The 13,204-nt window shown below is 42.3% G+C and overlaps 1 protein-coding gene across 13 annotated transcripts in view; it reads left to right on the top strand.

The window, feature by feature from the left end:
• The window catches only part of MAP2 (microtubule associated protein 2), a 366,782-nt gene that overhangs the window by 209,292 nt on the left and 144,286 nt on the right, over positions 1 to 13,204 (top strand). For all 13 annotated transcript variants that reach the window (XM_075317562.1, XM_075317560.1, XM_075317557.1 and 10 more), the window contains one exon: positions 11,610 to 11,681. The gene's annotated coding sequence lies outside the window, so the exon portion shown is untranslated. The remainder of the gene's footprint in view (positions 1 to 11,609; positions 11,682 to 13,204) is intronic.

The following is a 13,204-nucleotide window of genomic DNA, read 5'->3' as shown; positions in this document are numbered from 1 at the left end:
GACTTAAGGCCGCTTTACACTCTACGACATCGCTAAAGCGATCTCGTTGGGGTCATGGATTTTGTAACGCACATCCGGCCGCTTTAGCGATGTCATTGTGTGTGACACCTATGAGCAATTTTTAATCGTTGCAAAAACTTTCAAAATCGCTCATTGGTGACATCCCCCCCTAATCTCAATTATCGTTGCTGCAGCAGGTACGATGTTGTTCGTCGTTCCTGCGGCAGCACACATCGTTACGTGAGACACCGCAGGAACGAGGAACCTCTCCTTACCTGCGGCTGCCTGCAATGTGGAAGGAAGGAAGTGGGCGGGATGTTACGTCCCGCTCATCTCCGCCCCTCCGCTTCTATTGGGCGGCCGCTTAGTGACGTCGCTGTGACGCCGAACGAACCGCCCCCTTAGAAAGGAGGCGATACGCCGGTCACAGCGATGTCGCTAAGCAGGTAAGTAGTGTGACGGGTCCGCGCGATTTTGTGCGTCACTGGCAGCGATTTGCCCGTGTCGCACAAACGATGGGGGCGGGTACGCTCGCTAGTGATATCGGTAATGATATCGCATCGTGTAAAGCGGCCTTTAGTGACCAAATGTAGAACTGGTGGAGGAAGGTTGAACTAGATGGACCTAGGTCTTTTTTCAACCTAAGTAACTATGTCTATGGAGTATGGGAAGAAACCAGAGGAAACCCATGCAAACAATGGGAGAACATACAAACTCTTTACAGATGTTGTCCTTGGTGGAATTTGAACCCAGGACCCCAGCGCTGCAAAGCAACAGTTCTAAACACTAAGCCACCAGACCACACCTTTCATGTCCAACTGGGATAGTGTTAGAACTGACACGCAACAGCGGAGGTTTAGGTTATATTTCCGAAAATACATTTTCATAGTAAACCAAAAGCTCAAGTCCAGTAAGGTGGATAAAAGGGATACTTGAGATTGTCAAGAACATACATGAGATTGTCAAGGTATACATGACCAACTGTATACCTGCCACAATAAGTGGCTGTAACTCATACTGTATGTAGGTGCCTTCAATTATTTATAATGAGGTGCAGATAGGATTTAAGCGTCGTGGCTCATATTGCAGAGTAAAAGAGATCTCTTAGAATGTGGCTGAAAATGAGACCAACATTTCTCAGTTCCCTCTGGCGTCATCCTAATACTTTATATAGCAGATAAAACATAGTGTATATATATATATATATATATATATATATATATATATATATATATATATATCTATATACACACACACACACACACACACACACACACACTATTTCAGAGGTATACTAACCCAGACACAGGGTTTAGTGGACTCATCCGAATCAGGTTTTAATGGAGATCATGGGCACGCAAAAGATAACCTAATCCAGTCTAACAGAAAATATGTTGGGCGGCTATAAATATTCTGTACTAATCTATTCACTCTGTTTGATCTGGATACAAATCTATGGAATTATATAGTACAGGTTTAGCCAAGCTAATTACCAGATCTTCCTTATTTCTGTTTTACTAAATTATTACTTTTTTACATAAAGTAAGAAATCATTTCTAAAGGCCCCATTACACGCAACGACATATTTAACGATATGTCGTTGGGGTCACGGATTTTGTGTCGCACATCCTGCGTCGTTAGCGACGTTGTTGTGTGTAACAGCTCCGAGCGAGTGTTAACGATCAAAAATACTCACCTAATCGTTGATACGTCGTTCATTTTCAAAATCTCGTTGGTCGTTGTGGATGTAGGTTGTTCGTCGTTCCTGAGGCAGCACACATCGCTATGTGTGACACCCTGGGAATGACGAACAGCTTACCTGCATCCTCCGGCAACGAGGTGGGCGTGTCGTTAATGCGGCTGGTCTCCGCCCCTCCGCTTCTATTCATCGGCCGCTGTGTGACGTCGCTGTGACACCACACAATCCTCCCCCTTAACGAAGAGGTTGTTCGCCGCCCACAGCGACGTCGCTAGGAAGGTAAGTATGTGTGACGGTTGTTAGCGATATTGTTCGCCACAGGCAGTGATTTGCCCGTGATGCACAAACGACGGGGGCGCTAGCGATGTCGCGTATAAAGTCCCCTTTGGAAAGCTACATTGTGTTCTTTCTCTGTTCTTCCTCACAGAAATGGTTGAAAGCACTGACAAATGAATTTTATTTGTCCATCTGCCGTGTTCCGACACACTCTGACAGTTTATTGACCACACAAAGAAAAGAAAGGATCGCCGTCCGACCGGATCGAGAAAGGGCAGTAAGACAGAGCAAGCATTGAGAACGGCACTTGGAACCAGTCTACCTTAGTAAGCCGGTGCTGTTCTCACTCCTTCCTCTGTCATCCTTACTTGTACCAGTCATCTGGGGCTCCTTTTTGTTTGGTTTACACATTATACTGGATCCAGTTGTTAGGACTTCTGGTATTAGAAGCTGCAGGTTGATATGAGAGTGCGGAGAGTTTTGTTTTCTAAATGAATGGCTTTTTTTGCTCATTTTATCTCTATTTGATCCCATCTAATTTCCCTCTGCTATCCCTCTCCTTCCTCAGAAACTCTCCAATTCAGATCCTTTTTTTGGTCAGCTTTTTATATTGTGTTGCCCATACCTATGATTAAGGACATGATTGTCTGAAACGCGTAAGGTTTTCTTATATTGTTTTTTTCCTTATTTTTTTGGATTTTGATGGTTTTTCAATAGATTCATATTTTTATATATTTTGGTGCTGGATACCCTCCTTTTTTCTTTGTATTATTTCCATCTCTGGAGAACTGGCTCCTTGCTTCTGTGCATCAGAACATGAATTTCTCCATCTGATTTTAGGCTAGTGAGCTGATGCCCCCCTTCTCCCTTTCTCTTGGTTTTTGACCTTTTCTTTTTTATTATTATTATTATAATTTTAATTTTTATAGCGCCAACATATTCCGCAGCGCTTGACAATTTAGAAGGGACATGTACAGACAACATGAGACATTACAATATAACAAAATTCAGATACTAAGAGGAGTGAGGGCCCTGCTAGTAAGATTACAGTCTATGAGGAAATAGAGGAGGCACAAAAAGTGAATGGGGGGGAGAAAAGCTTGTCATATATGGTGCAGCCATCAATTTAATAGGTGATTCAAAACCAGCTGCATGGAGCAGTCACCTGCCAGAATTTACACAGGTACAGAGTGTAAAAAATCACAAGGAGAGGAAGGAACCAGAAGATACAGGGGACAAGAATTGGAAGTAATTTTTATGAAGGGCAGAATTGGACTAGATTAGATGAGGGAGGTGAGGGGATAGGCTAGTCTAAAGAAATGCATTTTTAGGGCGCACCTAACACTAGAAGTCCTAGAAATTTCGAGCTCCATAGGGTTCCAATGGTAGAAATGTTAAATGACCCCTCTCTGGGACTTCTAGTGTTAAAGGTGTGGATGTTGGGAATTAATTGGATTGTTCTAGGTAGTGTGTTCCAGAGCATAGGCGCAGTTCATGAGAAATCTTGAACACGGGAGTGGGAGGTTCGAATTGAGGATGTCAGTCTTAGGTCATTAGCAGAGCGGAGGGCACGGGTGGGGTGATAGATAGAGATGAGGGAGGAGATGTAGGGTGGTGCGGAACCGTGGACAGCTTTGTGAGTGAGAGTGATAAGTTTATACTGGGTTCTGTAGCGGATAGGCAACCAGTGCCAGTGATTTAGGGGTTAAATTACACCCTTTTGTTAATTTATCCAAACACCTCCATGAGGAATAACAGAGAAATGGCCTTCAGAGTTCTTAAAGGGGTTATCCAATACTGGACAATTCCTAAATTATGGGCCCATTGGGGAAAAAAAAAAAGCATACTCACCACCAGACTGATGACATTCCCCTTGTACTGAGTGCAGAATCTCCTGCTGGTTCTCCGACTACAAGGGATTCAGAAGAGCAGCCGCTGAAGCATTCAGAATTCATGTGAGCGGGAGACACTACAACATTAATGGCAATAAAGGGAATGTGTCATCGGAAAATGACTTATTTATATGAGACCTGTCACCAGTTCCAAAGTGGCCAGTTTATGCTCTTATTTTCTTCCTGCTGTTCCCCTGACTATTCAGTTTTTTTTTTTTCAAATCCACCTTACTGTTGCAGAAAAATCTAGTATTAATTTTTATGATCCTTAATAAGAGGCCATAGATCACAGGATTCTGTGTGTGTGTGTGTGTGTGTGTGTGTGTGTGTGTGTGTGTGTGTGTGTGTGTGTCCGTGTGTGTGTCTGTAGGTTAATAATAATAATAATAATAATAATAATATTTATTCACTTATATGTTGCTCTGCATTATTACTTTCCATTGGTAAAGACCAGGAAAAATAGCACTAAATAAAAAAGTAAATATATCTTGAGCCATGTGGCTCCATTTAAAAAAAAACCCAAACAACAAAAATGAAATAATATAACCAACTGGAATAATATGAGGCTGCTTTAAGGTAATGGCAGGTCTCCTTTAAGTCAGGTTTTAAACTTTTATGTCATTTTTTTTACTTTGAATATTTATGTATTTTTCATGTCATATCACAATCTATATTAAAAAAAAGAAGAAAATAGATATCTTGCCATTTTCACACTAATATTTGACTCATACTTCCTGTACTTTTCAGCAGGTACATTAGCATTAGCAGCAGTACACTAACTTAGACCATATTTGCTCCTATAGAAGCATTATAATATCTATCTGGAAGCTGGATCATCATATTTTTTTTCTGGATTACAATAGTGTACTCCAATTGGGGCAAATGTCATAATGAAGGTAGGGGGAGGAGGTGAGCTGTGACAAAAGTTATTATTAAAAAGAGTTTTTTTTTGTTTTCTACTATATAGACATTACTTTTCATTATAATCCTGTCTTTGATATAAATGAGACAGTGTGAAAATTGTAAATGTAAGATTTCTGTATTGTTGTTTTTTATTATTTAGTATTATAAAAAAAATTATCAACATTTTTTTCAATAATACATTTAACAAAAAACCCTGATATAAACAATTAGTCATTTTCTGATTATTAAAGGGAACCTGTCAGCAGATTTGGGGCCTATAAGCTGCGGCCACCACCAGTGGGCTCTTATATACAGCATTCTAACATGCTGTGTATAAGAGCCCAGGTCGCTGTGTAGAACATAAAAATCACTTTATAATACTCACCTAAACGGTCGCTGCAGTGGAGTTGGGTCATATGGGCGTCTTCGGTGCCGGTGCCTCCTCTTTCGGCCATCTTCGTCCTCCTTCTGAAGCCTGGGTGCATGATGCATCCTACGTCATACACTCGCCGGTCCCATTCAGGCGCACTACAATACTTTGATCTGCCCTGCTTAGGACAGATCAAAGTGCACCTGTGCAGGACCTCAATGCCGGTGAGTGTGGATGACGTAGGACGCGTCATGCACCCCGGCTTCAGAAGAAGGATGACAAAGATGGCCGAAAGAGGAGGCGCCGGCATCGGAGAACGAAGACGCCCATATTACACAACTCCACCGCAGCGACTGTTTAGGTGAGTATTATAAAGTGATTTTTACGTTCTACACAGCGGCCTGGGCTCTTATATACAGCATGTTAGAATGCTGTATATAGGAGCCCACTGGTGGTGACCGCAGCTTATAGACCCCAAAACTGGTGACAGGTTCCCTTTAAATTCCTTTTAATCGATCCACTTCCTTAGATCACCAGGGAAGATTTATTAGTTGGAAGGAGTCCTTTTTAATTATTTCTTTTCACTAAATCTTGATGCATCTTAGTGCGGTCTGAAAAATATGAGCCTATTTTTGCTACGCTCTAATAAACTCTTCTGGTTATGGAATCAAAGTGAAGTAAATAACCAAAATAAACAATTAATTAATAAAAAAAACAGCAAACTGAAGAATTGATGGTATAAGATAAAAGCAACAAAGTGATAGAATATCAACCAAAGACCAATACAATACCAATACCCCTCAATTCACGCAGAACAGATCTTCATGAGGGACAAACCATTAATAAGTTCATCAACCCATAAAAAGTAGACGCTTGGGGCAAGTGATTGGGTCCAAAGACAGCTGTGAGTAGGGTTGACCTCTACTGGACATTTGTGTCCTATTATTTATCTTAACGGGAACCTGTCAGGTGCAATATGCGCCCAGACCTGCGAGCAGTTCTGGGTGCATATTGCTAATCCCTGCCTAACCGTCCCTATATACACTAGCATAGATAAAGGGATCTTTAGAAAAAGTATTTCTAAAGATCGTTTATGATATGTTAATGAGGCCCACGATTAGTAAGGGCATTATTTCCCTTGGCTAGTCAGCTCCTATACATGGATATACATGTGTGATTTATCTGAAGAAGGAGATGTGATCTCTGAAACGTGTAATAAAATCACGTTTAACCATTACTGCTGACCGTCTTCTCACAACAGCGCGGGAGTCCACTTCTATTTGAAATGATGCTAACTCCTCGCTGTGCCTGTTGCAGCCGTAACCTACACTCTTTCAATAGCAGTTGTGACTATTTTCACAACTCTATCAGGTGAAGACATCTGATATTTATTCTATAAACATTTGTAACGTTAGTACCCTATTAGCGCCTTTTTGTCTTTTCAGTCTGTTGCGCATTAATTAGCATGTTAGCACACCCACAGGGATGTGCTTACATGCTAAGGGGACCAACTAGCCAAGAGAAATAACTCCCTTGCGACTAGTCACTGGCCTCATTAGCAGATCATAAAGGATCTTTATAAATACTTTTTCTAAAGATCTCTTTATCTATGCTAGTGTATACAGGGACGGTTAGACAGAGATTAGCAATATGCACCCAGAACTGCACGTGGTTCGGGGTGTATACAGGACCTGACAGGTTCCCTTTAAAGGCTTGGTCCACTGGAGATCCTTTTGTAGCTGAACCAGAACCTGAACACTCAACATAGACAGGCAACGAACTGTCCTTTTGCATCCTGACCATTTATCGTAGAGTCAACATTACTTGTTTTTTTATACAAGTAAAATATATCTTTGTACCGTGTTAGGGGTGCTTCACACACAGCGAGATCGCTGCTGAGTCACGCTTTTTGTGACGCAGCAGTGACCTCATTAGCGATCTCGCTGTGTGTGACACTGAGCAGCGATCTGGCCCCTGCTGCGAGATCGCTGCTCGTTACACACAGCCCTGGTTCGTTTTCTTCAAAGGCGCTCTCCCGCTGTGACACACAGATCGCTGTGTGTGACAGCGAGAGAGCGACAAATGAAGCGAGCAGGAGCCGGCGTCTGGCAGCTGCGGAGGCTGGTAACTAAGATAAACATCGGGTAACCAAGGTGGTTACCCGATATTTACCTTAGTTACCAGCCTCCGCAGCTCTCACGCTGCCTGTGCTGCCGGCTCCGGCTCTCTGCACATGTAGCTGCTGTACACATCGGGTTAATTAACCCGATGTGTACTGTAGCTAGGAGAGCAAGGAGCCAGCGCTCAGTGTGCGCGGGTCCCTGCTCCCTGCACACACAGCTAAGCGGTGTGCGCTGGTAACTAATGTAAACATCGGGTAACCATACCCGATGTTTACCTTAGTTACCAGTGTCCGCAGCTTCCAGACGCCGGCTCCGTGCAAGCGCAGCGTCGCTTGCACGTCGCTGCTGGCTGGGGGCTGTTCACTGGTGAGATCTGCCTGTTTGACAGCTCACCAGCGACCATGTAGCGATGCAGCAGCGATCCTGACCAGGTCAGATCGCTGGTCGGATCGCTGCTGCATCGCTAAAGTGTGAAGGTACCCTTAGCCAGTAGAGATAAAAAAATTGTTTAAAAGAACAGAGAGTCCTCAGTGGTTGATACCTTTTAATGGCTAACTGATAAGGGCCAGACCCTGATCAGAGGACAATAAAACCTTCACACTGAACTGCAGCAGTATTTATGGCCACAACAGTTTGCCACCCTGCCATAGAGATAGTTCTGTTTCATATAACTTGTTTTTTTTTTGTTTTTTTTTACTGCACTTTTCTATGTCCTGTTGTGTATAAATATGTGACTCTTCAGATTTTGTGTTATACCATGCCTGATGAAGAGACCTGAGTAGTCTCGAAAGCTTGCAATTATTACCATCTTTTCAGTTAGCCATTAAAAGGTATCAACCACTGAGGACTCTCTGTTCTTTTAAACAATTTTTGTTTTTTTATATTAATTTAGCTCTTGTTACTTTGTTGCTCATGTCAGTGAAGCAATGCATATTTTTGCTGCAAGCATATTTTGATGTAAGGTTACTTCTCGGCACCTGCTTAGATTTGTATGACCATCAATGACATTCTTTTAGCATTCTGTACATACCAATATGAACAGGTTAACTTAACCCTAAGGCAGATGAGAGATATTTTAGTTTCTTTACTGGTTTTATCCCGATATTTAGCTGTGTAAAGGCTCAGTGTGAACTCTACTTTTGAGGCTCGTAGTTGGGATTCTTAGGAGTTTCCTTTCATCCACAAAATGTAACTTTGTGTTCCTGAAGGTTTTATTTTCTCTTGGTTTGTTTCTTTGGATACTGCTACTTGTGTCCTTTTATGATCTATTGACCGAGTTGTAATGAAATGTTCTTTATGATGGACACTATGGTATCCAGCTATGGTATCAGATTGGACGGTGGTGAGGCCGGCCCTATCTAGTTACATGGTTGATAAAGTTAAAATAAGACAAGGATCATTAATTCCTGCCATGTTGCTCCAAAGGCAGGCAAAAGCCTCTATAAAGCGGATGCAAATGGCACAATATTAGAAGTAATAATTCATTCTCCTTTCAAATTTAATAGAATAAATCTCTGGATCAACATCTAATTTCTAGTATTACCCAAAACTTAAATTGTCACCATTCTGTGATATGATGGAAACTTCATTTTTGTAGATATAGATGCTCCTCCAATAGGGTAAAAAGCCCGGAAAAAATTAAAAATATCAAGGGTTTGTCCACGGTAAATATAAAATTCTCTACAAGCTGGTATAAAATAATACATAAAGCAATGCTCACCAGTGTGAATCCCCGATGCCCACTCTAGTGCTCTCCGTTGTGACTTGAAATTGTGACATCCCATTTTTCGGTCAGTGATTTGAATTAGTACTCATTAATTGGACAACTAATGCCAACCCATTTCAATCACCTGGAAAACCCTTCAAGAACAGGCCATCATCACTTTTGGTAATAAAAGCAGCCATTAATCGCCTGTAAGGGAATTTGTATTTCCAGTGTACAACCTCTTTCACTTAACCTCCGAAGATGATGGGTGTCGGGGATTACTATCTGCACTTTCATTTCATTCTAACTATGAAAAGATGTATCAGATTCTGGTAAAAAAAATCTTCATTTATTAATACACATATGGAAAAACAGGGGGGGATGTGGGGACATCAAGGATGACTGCGACCGTTTTACGCACGCATGTGCTTTGTCTGGACCCGATGAAGCGCCAGCGTGTGCAAAACGGTTGCCATTGTTCTTGACTAGCCCTGCATCCCCCCGTGTTTCCATATGTGGATTAATAAATGTAGATTTTTTTACCAGGTAAGTGCCACTTTTTTCTTCCATTGTGGATTTCTGCATGCTTATTTCTTTGTGGTTGTGCACCCCCGGTTTGACCTTGCAGTGCAGTTGGCTTAGTCTAATGCCGAAGACTGTGTGGATTAAGTAGAGCTAGGTGTGTGGGCTCGTGGTGCCGGACAATTCTTCTTTTTTTTGGTTTGTTTCAGGTTTTTCACGTTTATTTAAAAAATGTTCTCAGTGTTTCCATTGGTTACCATTTGAAGATATCTACTTGTTGTAAATTGGCGGGACCTACATTGTTTATAGTTGACCTTGGAAGAAAAAGACATGAATCGCACATCCCGAAATCATACTTTGATCTAAATCCGCCAGACAAAAATTAAATACCTGAACATGAGGTCCTTGGATTAAGTTAATTCTGATCAGACTGTCATGGCGTCTAGTGGCTGTGCGTTGTGTGTTGTGCATAGTTGAGCATTTGCTACTTTTGTAGCCAGTTTAAAGGGAACCTGTCACCAGGTTTCTCCCTTTCAAACTGTGACCACCACCAGCACTTGTATACAGCATCCTTGAATGTATATATATCCCCAAGCCTGAGCAGGGTAGTCAGTTCCGATAGGCATTGCTGGTCTTGATCCGGTGCCTTCTGTCTTCTTACCATTGCCATGCTCTTTCCCTGCTTTGTGTGGATAATGCATCCTGCATCATCTACATAATGTCTTCCATTGGGCTTCTACGCATGTGCACTTCACTTTGCCCTGCCGAGGGCATTGCAAAGCATTGTGGTGCACATGCGCCGCCACTGTTTGGCCTTTCCCTTTGCATGTGCATTACAGTCCGTTGCTCTGCTCTTGGCAGGGCAGGGAGAAGTGCGTATGCACAAGAGAGCAATGGTGGAGATTGTGTGGATGACGTAGGATGCGTCATCCAAATGAAGCAGGGAAGGAGGACGGCGCCGAATCATGACCACCGATGCTCATTAAACTGGATTACCCCATAGGTGAGTATAATAGAAGGTATTTATTACATTATACAGCTTGGCTTGGGGATATATATATATGCAGCATTTTAGAATACTAGAATACTGTATATAAGGGCTTACTGGTGGTGGCTGTACTTGATATGGTGAAAACCTGGTGACTTGAGATTAGTGGACCTGTGAAAGTTTAGGTTCTACTTGTCCAGCTGAAATTTTTAAAGTTCTGTTTTGGACTTGACCTGAACTTCATTTGAAGTCACTGATTGGCTGTTCGGGTCTCCGCCCACATGCAGCCAGCCATAAATAGATCACTTCCAGGGAAGGGTGGGCAGCCTATTTGGTTTTTTTTGTTTGCTGCACACTACATCCGATCACACTATTGTTACCCCCAGTGAGAGCCATTCAAACACTGCAAGCAGCTCACACTGTGCTGAGCACTGAGCGTACCTGAGCACAGTGATATTCGTGCAAGTGGTTTGTATTCCTAAAGTACCCGAACCCAAACTTTTTTTCTTGGAAAAGTCTGAGTTCATACCGAACACCGGACTTCAGGTTCACTCATCTCTTCTGATGACAGGTTCCCATTAAGTGCGCTAAACACATCAGTAGGACAAGTCTCTCTTCTATCCTGATACTTCACCTCAGTGTAGACAAAGAGGCAGCAGCCTGAAGTCTTGGTGATGAAGCTCCAATGGTGTTATCTACACTGCGTCCATAATAAGGCCCTGTCACACATAGAGATAAAGCTGTGGCAGATCTGTGGTTGCAGTGACATTGTGGACAATCAGTGCCAGGTTTGTGGCTGTGTACAAATGGAACAATATGTCCATGATTTCACTGCAACCACAGATCTGCCAAAGATTTATCTCTGTGTGTGACAGGGCCTTTAGTAGCAAACTCTTAGCTGTGAGCAATATTAGGTCTGTACAAATTCAAGGTTTTATCACATAGAAATGTATGAACTTGATGAACCTGTGTCTTTTTCAACCTGTTTCCATGTAACCCCCTTCAATCATTTATATAAATAATCATCTTGATAAAAGTACCTGCTTTATATACAGTAATGATTTTAAGATGAAAGCCTAAGAATCATAAAACCTGATTAATAAACGTTACTTCTCGTTTCGGTTTTGCTAGGTGACGTATTTCTGGTCTGCACCCTGACCGATCTGTGCTCTTCAAGAAAAAGGACCCTGACGACCACAAGGGGTAAGCTGCTGTATATGTGTGAGAACCCGTGCACCGAAACGTCCAACCGTTGTCACCACGTCACTAACAGACTCGGGCCACTGCATGTTGGCACTTACTTTTATGATGTACATACTGGTAATTGTTATTACTTGTATAAAAGATTGAATACACATATATTTTGGTTGTATTTGGTGCTCTCCAGTCGGAATGTTTAGTGCTTTAGTGTCTATCCCAGTGACATTGATGCAGCAATGTGGCTTATTTATAATGGCGGCTGCACATACAGTATATAGCGGTTGCACAATGCTGACGTGCTATATCTTAACCCCCTGCCCCGAGCTGTATTTTACGACACCTCCGACTCCGGTAACACCTGGTGCTTGACTGCAGGTATTCTGCTCATACCCAGCCACACATCTGCTGACTGCACTCTTTCTGAACAGAGAATCTAATTATTTTAAGATATATAGATGACGATTGTTCGCCCTGGGTGCGTAAATGGCCAACATGTATTAATAGTATATATTGCCTTTCAATTGCACCATTCACCAAGCGAGAGGTCTCACTGCAGAGCACAAGTCAGCTAAAATACTGCATTGCAGTCACTTTGCTAAGCCCTAACTATTTAATTGCTGGCCAGTAAAGCAGTGATGAGAATCGCCTCTCTCAGGGCATATCTGTGAATCTGATCGCTGCATTCAGGGTTTGATATTTCTTATTTATTTCGTATTTATTATTCAGGATGGAAGAATTTGTCTGTAATTGCGCAGCGAAGTCTCAGATTTCTTCTAATTTTTTTCACTTTCTTTAATATGTATTTAATCATTTAATCTTCATCTATTATGATTTAATTGGAATTATTGATGCTTTAAAAATAAATAAACAATATTTTCAGATTTCTTTTGATTAAGAAATATATTTTTCGATTTGTTCATACTTATTATTCAGAAAATATAAGAAAAACCTAGGTGCTACCATCTTAAAGGGGTGGTTCACTACTTAGTTATCCATGCCACATCGATATAACGTTGAGAAACAAGGCTTCTCTCAAATATCTTGTGTTGTCAATAGTGCCTGTGAGGAGCGCTATCACGGTCCGCTCACCCCCATCGTTTGACCCCGGGCTCCGTGACCTCTGATGTCCGGTCAACTTCCAGTTGACCTGACATCACCGCGGCGGCCTCAGTCTCCCTGAGTCACCGGACTGTGGGTGGAGTTTCACCGCTCGTCACAGCCCAGCGTTGCTTCTGCTTGCGGCACTCTGCAGTGAAGGAGAGAGCAGGGAGATGTTGGGCTGTGACGCTTGGCTATGATGAGCAGTGAAATGCCGCCCACAGCCCAGTCACTCAGAGAGACTGCGGATGGCCTCAGTGGTGTCAGGTCAACTGGAAGTTGACCTGACATCATAAGTCACAGAGCCCGGGGGTCACACGATAGGGAAGAGCAAACCGTAATAGCGCCGCTCATAGGCACAATTGCCAATCAACGTATTTGAGAGAAACCTTGTTTCTCAACTTAATATTGATGTGGCCTGTAATGGA

The sequence above is a fragment of the Anomaloglossus baeobatrachus genome, chromosome 7 (assembly GCF_048569485.1).
Source record: "Anomaloglossus baeobatrachus isolate aAnoBae1 chromosome 7, aAnoBae1.hap1, whole genome shotgun sequence".
NCBI lineage: Eukaryota > Metazoa > Chordata > Amphibia > Anura > Aromobatidae > Anomaloglossus > Anomaloglossus baeobatrachus.
Note: the sequence above shows the minus strand (reverse complement) of the source record. Positions and strands in the feature narration are given on the sequence as shown.